The 16,650-nt window shown below is 41.6% G+C and overlaps 1 pseudogene; it reads left to right on the top strand.

The window, feature by feature from the left end:
- The window catches only part of LOC110325697, a 102,476-nt pseudogene that overhangs the window by 58,670 nt on the left and 27,156 nt on the right, over nucleotides 1-16,650 (top strand).

Below are 16,650 nucleotides of genomic sequence, written 5' to 3'. Positions count from 1 at the left end.
ACAGGGTTTCTCTGTGTAGTCCTGGCTGTCCTGGAACTCACTTTGCAGACTAGGCTGGCCTCGAACTCAGAAATCCGCCTGCCTCAGCCTCCCGAGTGCTGGGATTAAAGGCGTGCGCCACCACGCCCTGCTCTAGAGAGCAGTATTCTAACAGTAGCTACAGCGCCAAGTGGGAAACTTAGCAATCCATGCAGTAACATGTCCATTAGAATCATTTGCAGTGAGTGGGGAGTTTACTCGGCATCCAGGATAGTCGGTAGACACGAAGGGATTGCAAAATACTGCGTGGTCTCTCTGAGAAAGGAAACTTCCCAATGCATAGACCTTAAAATAGTAGACACCAAGAAATTGAAAAATAGTGCACTGGGGGCTGGAGAGAAGGCTCAGTGGTTAAGAGCACTGACTGCTCTTTCAGAGGTCCTGAGTTCAATTCCCAGCAACCACATGGTGGCTCACAACCACCTGTAATGGGACCCAATGCCCTCTTCTGGTGTGTCTGAAGACAGTGGTAGTATACTCACACACATACAATAAATAAATCAAGAAAGAAAGAAAGAAAGAAAGAGCGAGCGAGCCCACGTCCTCTCTCCTCTCACAAGTCTGAGTGCTGACACAGAGGGAAGCTTCTTTCTAAGAGGACGTCTGTGGAAGTGTTGGACACAGATTCTGGAGCCCGAGTGTCAGGTATTGTAGCTCATCTCTGCTACCTTCTAGATGATTTGGACTAAGTGATCAAGTACACCCGTTTCTGGCAGCTAAAGAGAAATTACAGTATTTACTTTATAGAATTGTTGGGAGTTAATACATGAAGGCACTTAAAATAGAGTCAGACATAGGATGCGTGTCAATCAGTGTTAGCTATCTTATGATTATATTATTATTCTTGCATGGGAATTGAGGCTTTCAGCTAAAGCAACACTTCGGTTCAGAAGTCTATATTGCCTTGAAAACTCATAAGGAATTCCTTACTACCATTCTTCAAGATGTTATCTACATCAATATTTGAAAGTTTAAACTTTTTTAGTGTGAATTTATCATTTTTAGAACTATTATTAAAAATTAAAATGTAGCTATATATTTATATATATACATATTATACATATATTATACATATATGTTGTACATGTTGACTATATATGCATATTGACTATAGAAGAAAACAGAAACAACACAAAACTATAGAAAATAAAAAGTAGATTCAAGGGCTGGAGAGATGGCTCAGAGGTTAAGAGCACCGACTGCTCTTCCAAAGGTCGTGAGTTCAAATCCCAGCAACCACATGATGGCTCACAACCATCCGTAATGAGATCTGATGCTCTCTTCTGGGGTGTCTGAAGACAGCTATAGTGTACTTACATATAATAAATAAATAAATTAATTAATTAAAAAAAAGAAAGTGGGAATTAAAAAAAAAAAGTAGATTCAAACCTGTTCCTTGTTCCCTGACTCCTGTCTTGCCCTCTGAAGTCCTCAGCTATGGAACTGTCTATACTTAATAATTTCATTCTTAATGGATGTATGTGCAAGTAAACTCACATACACACACGCCTCTGTGGAGTTAGCTGCTTTAAAAAAATCCATTTGGGCTAGGTGTGGTGGCACATGCATTTAATCTCAGCCTTTGTGAGGTAGAGGCATGTGGCTCTCTCTGTGAGTTTGAGGCCAGCCCGGTCTACATGGCAAGTTCCTGGACAGCCAGGACAACATAGAGTGTCCCTATCTATAAAACAAAAGCCAAACAAAAAACCCACCCTTCATTATGTATCGTTTAATGACATTTCTTCTCATTATTAATATATTGTGATCATCAGGGTACAGAATTCTTTCTCCTTCATCATGGTATATTCCACACACTCTACCTTTACTGATTTTTAGGATATTTCCCCCTTCATTTTCACCACATGAAAGTGCTTTCAGGGATGGCGATGTACAGCTTGGTTGATAGAGTGATTGTCTAGCCCACATGTTGCCTGCTTAAAGTCCTCAGCATCTTAAAAGAGAAAACAGACGTGTTCCCATTCATTCACCAGCATAGTGATGGCTCTGTATGTAGCTTTCAAAACAGCTCTGATAGGCTTTGTTAAAACTAAAGGCTTGGAGAAAATAACCTGCTCTTGAATGGATGTGGTTCGAAAAGGATTCTCTCCCTAATTTTATAATGATAATGATTATGATACCTCCTGCTTGTGTTTATATATTTTAACTGTTTTCTGTAGAAGATCTCATCTACACTTTGTCTAATGATATTTTGATTTGGAAGAACCTGGAGATTCTCCTGATAACACTATTTTTATTGTAATAAATCCTTACAGCATGAGAGAAAACCAGCATGATAATGTTGCTATTGCTGTTCGTGCAGTCATTATTTAATAGAGATGAAAATTAATATTCTCAATATTACTTCATGCCTGACCTTACCCAGCTTTGAATATTTATTATCTATATCTTGCTGTTACTTCTAAGCTTAAAAATACATGAAGAAAAACCAACAGAATTAAAGGGAAAAGAAAATTACATCTTACAGTACCAAGCTTAAGACCTCATATCAATTGATAGAAAAGTTAGACACTCCCCATAAGTAAAGAATTGGAAATTTTTTTTTGTTTTTTTTTTTTTAGACAGGGTTTCTCTGTATAGTCCTGGCTGTCCTGGAACTCACTCTGTAGACCAGGCTGGCCTCGAACTCAGAAATCTGCCTGCCTCTGCCTCCCAAGTGTTGGGATTAAAGGCCTGCGCCACCATGCCTGGCTAGAATTGGAAATTTTAAATAGCAGCATCTGCTAATTGACGTAGCTGATATTTGTATGATATACCAGAAACAACTAAAGAACAAGCTTCTTTTCCAGGACTTAAAACCAACTGACAAAAACAAACAAACAAACAAACAAAGGCCATAAGTCACATTATCAAAGTTATGTTAACTAGTCTCCAGGGATTTAGAAAAATTTCATAATGTAAAGTATGTTTATAGAAATTAAAAGTTAATACAAAGGCAAACTCCAAAAATTCACAAGTCAATTAGCATACTTCTGAACGATTCATGCATCAGTTAGAAATCACCAGAAAACTTAGTATTTTAAACTATACGATAAGGAATGTATAATGTATTAAAATTTGTGGGCTCAATCTACAACAGCATTTAGTCGGAAGATACAACTTTAAATTGTTACATCAGTGTCAGTGGTGTTATTTGTATGTGCAACCAACATTAGAAAAACACAGTAAATCCAAACACGTAGAAAGGAAAAATAAGTACCACAAGAGCATTTCAATGAGAAACAAAAAGTCCAATAAATACTAACAAAGATCAATCAGAAAGTTAGAGGCTGTTGAAAAAAAAGTCGTGTCAAGCACTTACACGTGTGGGGACCGGAGTTTGAATCCCCAGGACAGGAGAATTCAAGTGAGAAGGTAATATAAAAACAGAATCTTGGAGCATCAAGAAGAAAAAAAGGATTATAAAAAAAGCAGCCACATGGATAGACATGGCAACCTATCCTTGTGCCCACGGATTTCTATAAACAACATTTGGTGATTGATAGAAATTACATCATTCTATAGTTAAAATTGCATGTGTCCTTGAACTGCTATGAGTCCATATCAACATAATTGTAAATAATGTCATGTGACATTGCCAAAGTTTGGACACCCCTGCCATGGAATACAGGAGCAAAGAGTCTATTGAACTTTCATCAAGGCAGGCCGTATCCTAGGTTTAGAAGGACCTCAGTGTGTTCAACAGAAGGGATGGGAATGAAGCATCAAGCTGCGCTTGTCCCTTCTGCTCAAGGCTCTAATTCAATATCTAGTATGCCAAACACATAAAAAACTTGAAATTGCCAAGTATGTTCAGTTATTGCGAAAGAGCTAATGTAGAGACCAGCGGCATAAATATAGCAGGAAATTTACTAACACACATAGATTAAACACATACTTCCAAGTAGTTCATGGCCCAAAGTGGAAGAGTCAAAAGAAAATACCTTGAATTCCATGTAAATGAGTTCGTGAACTGTGGAACGCGACTGGAGCAGTGTGCAGAGGGAGAGAGATGACAGGAAAGTGAAATCATAGTGGAGGGAAGCTCTAAAAGCAGTCATGGCGTTTTTATTTTTGCTGTTGTTTATAAGACCCGGTCTTACCTCCTCCAGGCTGGCCCCAGGCTTGCTGCGCGGTTGGGTGTGGCCTTGAGCTCCTGATTCTGCTCCTTCAGCTTCTCCAGTGCTGGTGCCACAGACACGAGTCACCACACCTGACTGATAACGACATCTTATCAGGAAACTAGAAGAAATTTAAAAACAAACCAAAGAAACTCAAAGCAAAGGGAAGACTGTGAAGAAAAGAGCAGACATCACTGAGGAACACTGAAAAGTAACAAAATAAGAGAGAAACTGGTCTCTGTTCTTAAAATTATGACGCTATCACGAAATCCAGACAAATGCAGTAGAAAAAGAGGCTGGGGAGATGGCTCAGCGATTGAGAACATTTGCTGCTCTTGTAGAGGGACTCTGAATCCCAGCATGCATGTAGCAGCACTCCAGGTCCAGGGACTCCAATTCTCCCTTCTGCCTTTTGTGGGCTCCTGAACACATCCAGTGCACATACACTCATACAAGTTCATATATATACGCATACGCATGCATACAAGTAATAAATACATGGTCTGCTTTTCCTCCCGCTCAGTGACCACTGACAGTCCTTATTGTCATCACGGGCTGCCTCCCCGCCCAGGGCTACCGGTATTGTAAGAACAAGTCTCTCTTCTGCTGGGGTGTCCATGACATTCAGATCTGCATTGTTTTGACTTGGGACGGAAGAAGGCAAAAGTTGACGAGTTCCTACTTTGTGGCCACATGGTGTCAGATGAATATGAACAGCTTTCTTCTGAAGCACTGGAGGCTGCCCAAATTTGTGCCAACGAATACATGGGAAAGAGTTGGGGCAAGGATGGCTTTTGTATCCAAGCGAGGCTCCACCTTTTCTATATTATCCACAACCACAAAATGTTGTCCTGAGCTGGGGTTGACAGCTATTCGTGGCGCCTTTGTGAATGAAGCCCCAGGGCACAGCGGCCAGGGTTCACATTGGCTAGCTAAATCATCACGTCCGTCAGCACGGGGTGCAGAGTAAGGAATATGTGACGGAAGTCCTGCAGAGAGCTCAAGGTCAGGTTCCCTGGCCTATGGAAGACCCACATTTCAAAGAAGTAGGGCTCCATGAAATTTAAAGCAGATGAGTTTGAAGACAGTTGCTGAGAAGCAGATCATTCCTGATGACTTGGGGATCAAATACATGCCCAATCCCCAGATAATATCCCCCGGACCAGTGGAGAGCCGCCCACCGTTCTCTTATACCCTATCAAACCATGTTCAGTAATAAATCTCACATCCAGTCTGCTTAGAAAATGATAAATAAATCTTTTAAAAAGGTAACACAAAAAGAGAAAACCAGAAAGTAGCATCTTTTGTAAACTCAGATTAAAAAAATACCCAGTGCGCCGGGCGTGGTGGCGCAAACCTTTAATCCCAGCACTCGGGAGGCAGAGGCAGGCGGATTTCTGAGTTCGAGGTCAGCCTGGTCTACAAAGTGAGTTCCAGGACAGCCAGGGCTACACAGAGAAACCCTGTCTCGAAAAACCAAAAAACCAAAACCAAAACCAAAACCAAAAACAAAAACCCAGTAAAACATTAACAAACCAAATTAAGCAATGCATAAAAATTTATTCCCCAGGTCCAGTGAGATTTATTACAGGTATGCAAGACTTAGTTAATATCTAAAAATCAATTAGGTTCGCCCTCCTTTCAACAAACCAGGAAAGAAAAATCTTATAATATATGTATGTGTACTATAAAAACATAATTTAAAATATAAATGACAAATAGATTTTATATGGAATCCACAAGCAAGAAAATAGTTGAAATTCTAGTTACATAATTTCTACCAAACATAAAATACTTAAAAATTTACCAACTATTTATATTAAAAATATTTCTAGCCGGGTGTGGTGGCACATGCCTTTAATCCCAGCTCTCGGGAGGCAGAGGCAGGCAGATTTCTGAGTTCGAGACCAGCCTGGTCTACAGAGTGAGTTCTAGGACAGCCAGGGTTATACAGAGAAACCCTGTCTTGAAAAACAAACAAAACAAAACAAAACTATTTCTGAGATTTCTAAAGATTACCAAATAAATAGAGAGACGTACTGTGTTCATTAACATTTTTTAAATTTATGTCAGATAAGGGCTTTGATTCCCTGGAACAGGAGCAACCGTGTGGGTCCTGAGAACTGAATCCTTGCCTTTCCTAAGAGCAGTGTGTGCTCTTAACCATCGAGCCATCTTCAAGACCCTTTACATTTATCTAATTTAAACAACTGTGTGTAGATGTTTTGTCTGTATATACGTCTCTGCTTGAGGTCAGAAAAGGGTATTTATTGGATTCTCTGGAATTGGCATTATAGATGATTGTGAGCTGCCATATATGTGTTGAGAACAGAACTCCAATCCTCTGGCACAACAGCTAACCCTCTTAACGACTAAGCCATCTCTCCAGCCTGGAGAGTGACAGTTTTAATGATCTTCGGGTCCTTTAAAGCAAGAACAGGTTATTTATTTGTTTGTTTATTTTTGAGGCACCTTACTATGCATGGCCTGAAAGTATAGATACTTTTACCAAATGTGCAGGTCTTAAAGGCTGGGAAGGTAGTTCCTTTAGATGAGTGTCTGTCATGCAGACATGAGGACCTGAGTTGACTGAGTTTGGTGACACACATTTAGAACACCAGCTCTTGGAAGAATGAGAAGGGTGGATCCCTATGTCTTAATTGTCAAGACTCAGGTCTCAGTGAATGGCTCTGTCTCAAAACACATGACACTTGAGGCTTGTCCCTGGTCTTCACAGGCCACCCAAGCCCATGGGCATCTGCGCACATACTGGCATACATGCACACTAAAATCTGTGTGGGAGATTAAAAAGTCATCTCCATCTTTTTATATTTTTACATTTTTAACTTAAAACATAGAAAGACTGGGCTTCTGAACCACCAAGCAGGTGGCCAGAACTCTCTGGCGCTAGTATCAGAACCGAGCCAGGTTCTTCTCTTCCCGAGAGCGAGGCCCAGAACTGTAACACACAAAAACATCCCCCAAGGCTCTGTAGTTTGTTGGTTTTTCATCACGGAGTTACATGGAAGCTGGCTTCTGCTAATCCTAGATTAAATTATTCATGGTGAATACCACTTGCCAGTTGACATCTTTGTTTATAATCGGTGTGACTGGTCTGGTCCCAAGGTCCAAGTGCTTTTACAGTCATGTGTCACTCAGTTCTCTAAGGTGAGAGTCAGGGTTACCTCTGAACTGTTAAGGCGAACTCTCAGTTCTGGATATCAGACTGTGGATTTTATTTCATGCCAGTTCTCCAGTACTTTATTTTTAATCCTTAATCCTGTGGACTTTTATAAATAGCTTTGCCTAATAAAAAGACCATTTTGTCTCAATCGAAGGTGGTATTGGTTCATGTCTGTATGCTTCCAACTATCTTAAATACCTAAGTTTCTTTTTAAAATATTATTTCTGATGATATAGGGTCCAGTTCAGTGTCTATTGTAATTATCCATAATGGCTTTGGAAATCATCTTTCTTTTGTTTAGTTCCCAGAAAATTCATAGTACATTAATGAAGTCATCTCAGCTTAAGTCTGATTTTCTTTCCGTTAGGTCACTATGGACAGTACCAAGTCCAGAGTACAGAGAAGACTCCTTTATCAAGAATAAGAGAAGTGATTCGTGAGATAGGCATTCTCCTATAACTAAGAAGATTTAGACAACGTGGGATGAAGAATAAACAACCTATTTAGATAAGTCTCTCTTACATTGTCTGTGCTGTGGATGGGTGTGAGGGACACAAGGGAAGCTGGTAAATTCAATGATCAGATCCAACTCTAGAATCCCAAATATTAGATTCAATACTACAGTCAGTTGCTGTGGTACCAGTAGTGTAGATAGCATCCAACTTGTCAATGCTCTGCATCTGTAAGATGCTGCGCTGTTTTCTAAATATCCCAAAGATAAAGAAAGCAAGGTTCCCAGATATTCATATATTAAACCAAGCACAAAAAGCTCAAGATACGGCTCAACGAAGAGGTGTAAATTAACCAGTTGAAATTGCCAGGGAAAGAACCTTACAACTGGTGATGTGTCATTGAGGAACATGGAATTGAAGCGAGGAGTTAATATCCGTTTCCTTGGGAAGTATATGCCATGTGAATGAATAGTTTATATTAAGGCCTAGAAGTAAAAAAAAAAAAAAAAAAAAAGCCACGGGTTACATCCATGTTCTTTTGTCTAGAAGAACAGAATGCTAGCTGTTCCATTCATAATGGTGAACAGATAGGCTGTATTGTATAGGTCTGCTCAAGAGATGCCTCTAGCCAGAAGCCATGGTAGACCACCATTTTGAGGAAGGAGATATCCCTTTCCAAAGAATAGCATACTCACTAAGTTCCAATCCATATGTGAAGAGTTTGCCTGTGCCCATGTACTAGTCAGACCTGTTCTGTCTGTTGAGCAGGGTTGAGGGCGTGAGGATATAAGCCTGCTTTGACCTTGATTTTAAGATGAGTCAGAGACAAGCAGCTGTCTCCACAGGGTGTTATTACATTTTAAGTGATTGGTGATTGGTACAATTAACATTTTTGAGAATCAGAGCCTTCTTGAGTTAAAGGAAATCTTAGTGACACTTGAGTTCTGTGCTTGCATCTGTTCAGGAGAAAGATGAACTTTGATGTATAAAGCAACTAGCTGGAGATTGGCCTGAAACATCTAAAAGAACTTGATTTCAAACAGAGCATCCCCCAATTTCAAGCTGTCCATTATCTATTCTAGGAAAGGGGAAATGTGCTAAGTGTTACCAATTCATTTCATTTGGATTTGGAATGTGATCATAATATCATTCATATATTGTTTTTACATAAATTAAAAGGAAGAACGATGTTTTAGGTAGTTTCATGTCCATTTGACACAGGCTGGTGCCATTCGGGATTAGGAACCTTAGTTGAGGAAGTTCTGCCACCAGATTGGCCTATGAGAAAGCCCTTGGGGCATGAGTGCTACCCACCCCTGGGCAAATGGCTCTGGATTCTATAAGAAAGCAGGCCCAGCAAGCCAGTAAGTAGCACTCCTCTATGACCTCCGCCTCCATCTTCCTGCCGTGCGTTCCTGTCCTGACTTCCCTTGGAGGATGGACTAGAAGCTTTGTCCTCCTCAAGTTGCTTATGGTTAAAACAAAGTACAGAAACCCGAAGGCAGGTGACTTACTAAGCCGTGTTTGGTTTAAGCTAATATTAAAATTTATTCTCAAATTCTGAATATATTTCTCAGGTATGACCATTATGAATGGGGTTGTTCCTTAGAATAAGGAACAAAATACTCATGAAAGGATATAGGTACAGAGACAAAATTTAGAGCTAACATGAAAGGATGGACTATCCAGAGTCTACCCCATTCGGGAATCCATCCCATCATCAGTCACCAAACCTAGATACTAATGCTCATGTCAGCAAGATACTGCTGAAGGGACCCTGATATAGCGGCCACTTGTGAGGCTATGCCAGTGCCTGGCAAACACAGAAGTGGATGCTCACAGCCAGCTATTGGATGGATCACAGAGTCCCCAATGGAGGAGATAGAGAAAGTACCCAAGGACCTGAAGGGGGATGCAACCCTGTAGGCGGAACAACAATATGAACTAACCAGTACCCCCTGAGCTTGTGTCTCTAGCTGCATATGTAGCAGAAGATGGCCTAATCGGCCATCACTGGGAAAAGAGGCCCCTTGGTCTTGCAAACTTTATATGACCCAGCACANGGNAANGCCNGGGCNAAGNAGTGGGAGTGGGTGGNTAGGGGAGCAGGGGCGGGGGGGGGTATAGGGAACTTTCGGGATAGCATTTGAAATGTAAATAAAGAAAATAATAATAAAAAAAAGAGAAAAAAAACAGAAAATGAATGGGGTTGTACTGAATGAAGGTCAGATTTGAACATTAATATTTGATTATTAATTAATACGGTGAGGATTTCCTAGAAGCAATGCAACTTAAACCACCCCACCTAGTCTTGATATCAGCACTTTAAGGAAGACACTATCAGCCCTATTTGAATTTGTAGATGGTTAACCGACTAGGGTCCCAGTAAGTAGAAGAGATAGGCATTGCCAAATACACACTCTTGACAACTTACGAAGGTGGAATGATAACAGTTTGACCCAGGTAGCAAGGTTTCAAACAGATCACAAACTTCACAATGCCCGTGAAATGCTCACCTCAATGTCTAGCATATAGCTAAATAGTTATTAGGTGATGTATTAATAAAGGTTTTGGAAGATGACATCATTTGTGTAGAGCTATATTGACTGACTAGGTTGACTCAAAGCATCATGCTTTTAAGCTTTATCATTTGTGGCTGACAGTTTAATCTTGCTTTAGAAAGCCTAACTTGTATATTTTCACAGGCCAATAAAAGGACATTTTGACTGCCATATTAAACACCTACAAAGCTAAAGTAAACAGCATGGGTTTCAGTGTTTGGAGAACAAACACCCTGGAGACTGGACAGGGGAGCCTTTGATCCCAGCACTCAACAGGAAGTTTAGTCAGTGTCTGTGAGTCTGAGACTGGCCCGGTCTAAGTAGGGAGCTCCAGTGCACCCAGAGTAAGACTCTAAACACCACCACCCCCAGCAGCAAACCCATAAACAAGGAACATGTGTACTATATCAGCATTTGAAGATACTTCTTTTGTGAAGGCCAAAACATGGGGAAACCCTAAGTGTCTGTTGACTGACAAGAGGACATACAAAGCAGGCTGCATGGAATATTAACCGACTTTGAGAAGCAACACATCTTTAGCATGTGCTACCAGAGTGAACCTTGAAAATATCATGCTAACTGTAGTATGCCAGTCACAAAGGACAGGTACCATATGACCATTTATCAGGGATACATAGTCAACTTCTCAGGGACAGGAAGTAGAATGGTGGTTAGAGGGGCTGACTGGAAGGGAGAACCATAGTGACCGACTAGTGTTCTTTCAGACTCAGGCAATGATGAATTATGGAAGTTATGGTGCCAACAGTGCCAGTTACCAAGTGATATGCATGTATGCAATGCCACAGAGTTGTACAATTGTGACAGCTTAATGCTCAGTGGGCAAAGCACTTGCTATACAAGCCTGAGGACCCAAGTTCGATCCCTGGGACCCATGCATAGGAGTAGGGAGTAAAGTGAATTCATAAAGCTGTTTATTCTCTCTCTTCCATAGGCATGCCTTGACAGGCTTATGCCTACATCTATACATTACACTATACTACACTACTCTACACACACACACACACACACTAAATGAAATAAAAGATAAGATAGTAAATTTTATATTACGTACATTGTGCCATAATCCAAAACGCATACAGAAAATTAAGATTCTGTATACTCATCCACAATACAGAAGACTTGATAAAAAATAAAGTACTCAAAAAAAGTAAAAAAAAATAATTTTCTTCATAAAAAATTGTGAACATTCCTTGATAAAAACATTTTGTTCAAGTACGGAAACAAATTAATTGGAGCCTTCAGTACTCAATAGTAAACTGCTGGAATTTAATAACTTTCTCATGGATTGTTTCTTTGAGATTTTTGTTCTCCCAATTCTATTGGGGAATGTGCCCTTTCCAGCAGGTGGGTGTGCATTATGGCTGAAATATTCAGAACTGGAGTCAGTCGTGGGGTGGAAGGCTGAGGTGCTACTGTCTTGGTTGACATAGTATATTTCTAGAAAACAGGACAGGAACTAGTACTCATGCTTTGTCCAGCCACACCCACACACCCAAGCACTTCCGGCAGATTATTGCACCTAATTCTTACTTTTAAAAATTTTAGTGCATGCATGTGTGTGTGTTTGTATGTGTGTGTGTGTGTGTGTGTGTGTGTGTGTGTGTGTGCCACATGTGTGCAGGCCTGTGGAGGTCAGAGGAGGTCACTAGATTCCCTGGAGCTTACAGGAAATTAGGAATTGGCCTATGAGGGTACAGGAATCTCAATACAGGTCTTCTGAAAGAATTACCAAGTACTCCTAACCACTAAGACATCCTTCCAGTTCCTGCATTTAATTCTTATGGGGCAGATTGTGTTTTTCTTCCTTTTAGGTTTTCATTTTTCCTTTTTTTTTCTTTTTTCTCTTTTTTCTTTTCCTATCCTTATTTCCTCCTCCTCCTCTCCCTCCTTCTCTTCCTCTTCCTCCTCCTCCTCCTCTTCTTCTGATTTTTTGAAACAAGTTCTCTCTGTGTAGCCCTGCCTGTCCTGGAACTCACAGATCTGCTTGTCTCTGCCTCTGGAGCACTGGAATTCAAGGTGAGTGCCACCATCTGGCTGATTCTCTTTTAAACTGTATGCATTGTGGGCACAGGCACAGTTTTCCACACAGGCCTTTGGTGGCAGATGTCCCTCAGGCTGGAGTTACTGGTGACTGTGAGCTGCCTGATGTAGGTGCAGGGCCTAGAAACCAGGTTCTCTGGAAGATCAGCACATACGCATAACGTCTGAGCCACCTCTCCAGTCCCTGCTTTTGTTCTTTTTGTTTTTTTGTTTTCTTTAAAACAAGACAGTATTTTCAACAAATGGTGCTGGTTCAACTGACAGTCAACATATAGAAGAATGCAAATTGATCCATTCTTATCTCCCTGTACAAAGCTTAAGTCTAAGTGGATCAAGGGCCTCCACATAAAACCAGATACACTGAATTTAATAGAAGAGAAAGTGGAGAAAAGTCTTGAACACATGGACGCAGGGGAATGGCTTATGCTCTAAGATAAGAATTGACAAATGGGACCTCATAAAATTGCAAAGCTTCTGTAAGGCAAAGGACACTGTCAATAGGACAAAATGGCAACCAACAGATTGGGGGAAGATCTTTTCCAATCTCACATCTGATAGAGGGCTAATATCTAATACATACAAAGAACTCAAGAAGTTAGACTCCAGAGAACCAAATAAGCCTATTAAAAATGGGATACAGAAGCTGGGCGTGGTGGCGCACGCCTTTAATCCCAGCACTTGGGAGGCAGAGGCAGGCGGATTTCTGAGTTCGAGGCCAGCCTGATCTACAAAGTGAGTTCCAGGACAGCCAGGGCTGTACAGAGAAACCCTGTCTCGAAAAACAAAAACAAAAACAAAAACAAAAACAAAAACAAACAAACAAAAAAAGGGATACAGAGCTAAACAGAGAAGTCTCAACTGAGGAAACACCTAATGAAATGTTCAACATCCTTAGTCATCAGGGAAATGCAAATCAAAACAACCCTGAGATTCCACCTCACACCAGTCAGAATGGCTAAGATGAAAAACTCAGGTGACAGCAGGTTCTGGCTAGGATGTGGAGAAAGAGAGACACTCTTCCATTGTTGGTGGGATTGCAAGCTGGTACAACCACTCTGGAAATCAGTTTAGCGGTTCCTCAGAAAACTGGATATAGTACTACCTGAGGACCCAGCTATACCACTCCTGGGCATATACCCAGAAGGTGCTCCAACAAGTAATAAGGACACATGCTCCACTATGTTCATAGCAGCCATATTTATAATAGCCAGAAGCTGGAAGCAACCCAGATGTCCCTCAACAGAGGAACGGATACAGAAAATGTGGTTCATTTACACAATGGAGTACTACTCAGTCATTAAAAACAATGACTTCATGAAATTCACAGGCAAATGGATGGAATTTGAGAATATCATCCTGAGTGAGGTGACTCAGTCACAAAGGAATAAACACAGTATGTACTCACTGATAAGTGGATAGTAGCCCAAAAGCTTGGAACATCCAAGATTCAATTTACAGACCATATGAAGCCTAAGAAGAAGGAAGACCAGAATGTGGATGCTTCAGTGGGTTTTAGAAGGGTGAACAAAATACTCACAGGAGGAAATATGGAGACAAAGAGTGGAGGAGAAACTGAAGGAAAGGCCACACAGAGACTGCCCCACCTGGGGATCCGTCCCATACACAGTCACCAAACCCGACTGCAGGAAAGTGTTTGCTGATGGAAGCCTGATATGACTGTCTCCTGAGAGGCTCTGCCAGAGCCTGACAACTACAGAGGAGGAAGCTCGTAGCCAACCATTGGATTGAACTCGGGGGTCCCAGATGGAGGAGATGGAGAAGGGACTGAAGGAGCTGAGGGGATTTGCAACCCCATGGAGGGAACAATGGTGTCAAGAGGCCAGACCCCACCCCCCAGCTCCCGGGGACTGGACCACCAGCCAAAGAATACACATGAAGGAACCCATGGCACTGGCCACATATGTGGCAGAAGATGGCCTTGTTGGACATATGTGGGAGGAGAGTCCTTGGACCTGAGGGTGTTCAATGCCAGGAGGGGAATGCCAGAGCAGGAAGATGGGAGTGGGGTAGTGGAGGAGTACTCTCATTGAGGCAGGGGAAGGGAGGATGGGATAGGGGTTTCTGAAGGGGAGATGTGGAAAGGGAAAACATTTGAAATGTAAATAAAATATCCAAGAAAAAACCCAAACAATTTCCAGATGTCTGGCTCTTTAGCTGGTCTAGAACTTACTCTGGAGCCTAAGCTTCCCTTAAATTCATGACAATTGCCCACTTCTGTCTCCTGGGATCTGGTTTGATGGACATGGGTCATGACCCCAGGCTCTCCCCTCATTACTGGGCGGGGCCGGGTGGGAGTGCTTCATTAACTGGAAAGGTGTCCTTGAGAGAAACTCCAGGGCTGTCTTCACCTGGACAATCTGATAGTTTGTGAAGAGTTCATTCCTGTGGGGACGAGCCTGGGTATCACATAATATTTAGCAGCATCCCTGCGCTAACTTTAGACTGTCAAGACCGAGTTTTAAAGGCCGAGTCTCGCGGACAGGGGAGCAGACTGGGCTCTATTGCGCTGTTATCCCTGCACTCCAGGGAGTGGGAGAAGACCAATTTGCAAGTGACCTGTCAACAGCGAATTTCCCATTTTATGATTTTCTTGAGATTGGAACCAAGATTTGAGAGGATCCAAATTCTGTTGTTCTGTCTGATTTCAGTTTAAGAGAATGTGTTTTTGTCATGAAAGTGGACCCTGAGGCGGCACGGTGTGCATGGAGCTACAACAGCCTTTGAGTTGCCAAATCCTCTTGTTTATAGATGGTGCTGCAGATTCTCAGAAAGGTCCAGCTACATGTCTCACCTTCTGTTTCATTTCTTCCTCTTACTGTCACAAGAGAACAGGTTTAGTTTTCTTGGAGATGAATGATAAAAAAGGCCACAGCTCCTTAAAATAAGATAAATAAAATAACGTATTGTGTGTGGCTGTTAGAGGACAAATTTCAGGGGTCAGTTCTCACTTGCCAAACTTGTTGAGACCGGGGTTTCTTGTTTCTGCCGCTGTGCAGGGTACTCCTGGTTAGTCAGCGGGTTCTGGCTGACCCTCTTATCTCTGCCCGGCATCTTTCTCATAGGATGCTTGCATGTACCCCACTGCAACAGTTTGGGCAGCAAGTGCGGTGGTCGGGGGGTGGGGGTGGTGTGACACACTGCACCGTCTTCCCAGCGATTTCTTTTTAAGAGCAATGTCATGTTATACCTTAGCGTTCAGTCGGAATTGACAATGGGATTAGTATGTGATTTAGATAGGTTGGTCTGGAAACTTCTTAGCACTGTTGTAACAAATTATCACACAGGTCTCGAGGTAAAGCTACACAAACCTTCATCATGATTCTGGAAGTCCAAACTCACTGAGATTAACTCCAGCTGTGTGTAGGGCTGCCTTCTACTGGGCAACACTGGGAGAGAGTTCCTCCAGTCTGGAGGTTGCATATACCCATTCCAGATCCTCTGTTTTTTTCTCCAGTTCTTCTTTTCCCATTTACCTACTGTCTCTCTTCGCAAGGGCACTATGATCATACTGGCTGTACCAGGCCATCTCATGTTTGACCTGTATCAGAAATCACACATCCACATCTGCGATGCCCTTTTCCCTTTGAGGTGACAAAGTCACAAATTACAGGGATTACAATGTGGATATCGTTGGGAGCTGTTATTCTGACACCTCAGCATGGGTATGAGAGCATGGGCATGCATGGTCTCATTTAATATTACACTTGGATTGATGTTTTTAATATGTTGAATGCTTAGGCGTAACAGGCATTTGATTTTCACATTAGGAAAGTGATAAGAATTAATCAAAATTTAATAATATTGTTGGAGATAATGTTAAAAGTTTTTAATAAAGATGTAGTTTTTTAAACCACATTTTTGGGGGGTGAATGATTCAGTTTGCTGAGACTGGGTCTCACTATGTAATTCAGAATTAGCTTGGAACTCATCATCCTCCTGCCTCCACTTCTGAAGTGGCATGGATCCCATGGCCAGCTTAACCTTATTCTTAGTAACTAACTACCAGTCTGTCCAGAAGACACTAGAGTCTGTGGCAAATACAATGGTCTTCCTAAATAGATGACAATCTTTTTTTTTTTTTAATGTTTTTTTATTTGATATTTTCTTTATTTACATTTCAAATGCTATCCCCAAAGTTCCCCATACCCTCCCCCCACCCCTGCTCCCCTACCCACCCACTCCCAATACTTGGCCCTGGCCTTCCCCTGTGCTGG

The sequence above is a fragment of the Mus pahari genome, chromosome 8 (assembly GCF_900095145.1).
Source record: "Mus pahari chromosome 8, PAHARI_EIJ_v1.1, whole genome shotgun sequence".
In the NCBI taxonomy this organism is placed as follows: Eukaryota; Metazoa; Chordata; class Mammalia; order Rodentia; family Muridae; genus Mus; species Mus pahari.
The sequence above is the reverse complement of the archived record's forward strand: the minus strand, read 5'-3'. Positions and strand labels throughout refer to the sequence as shown.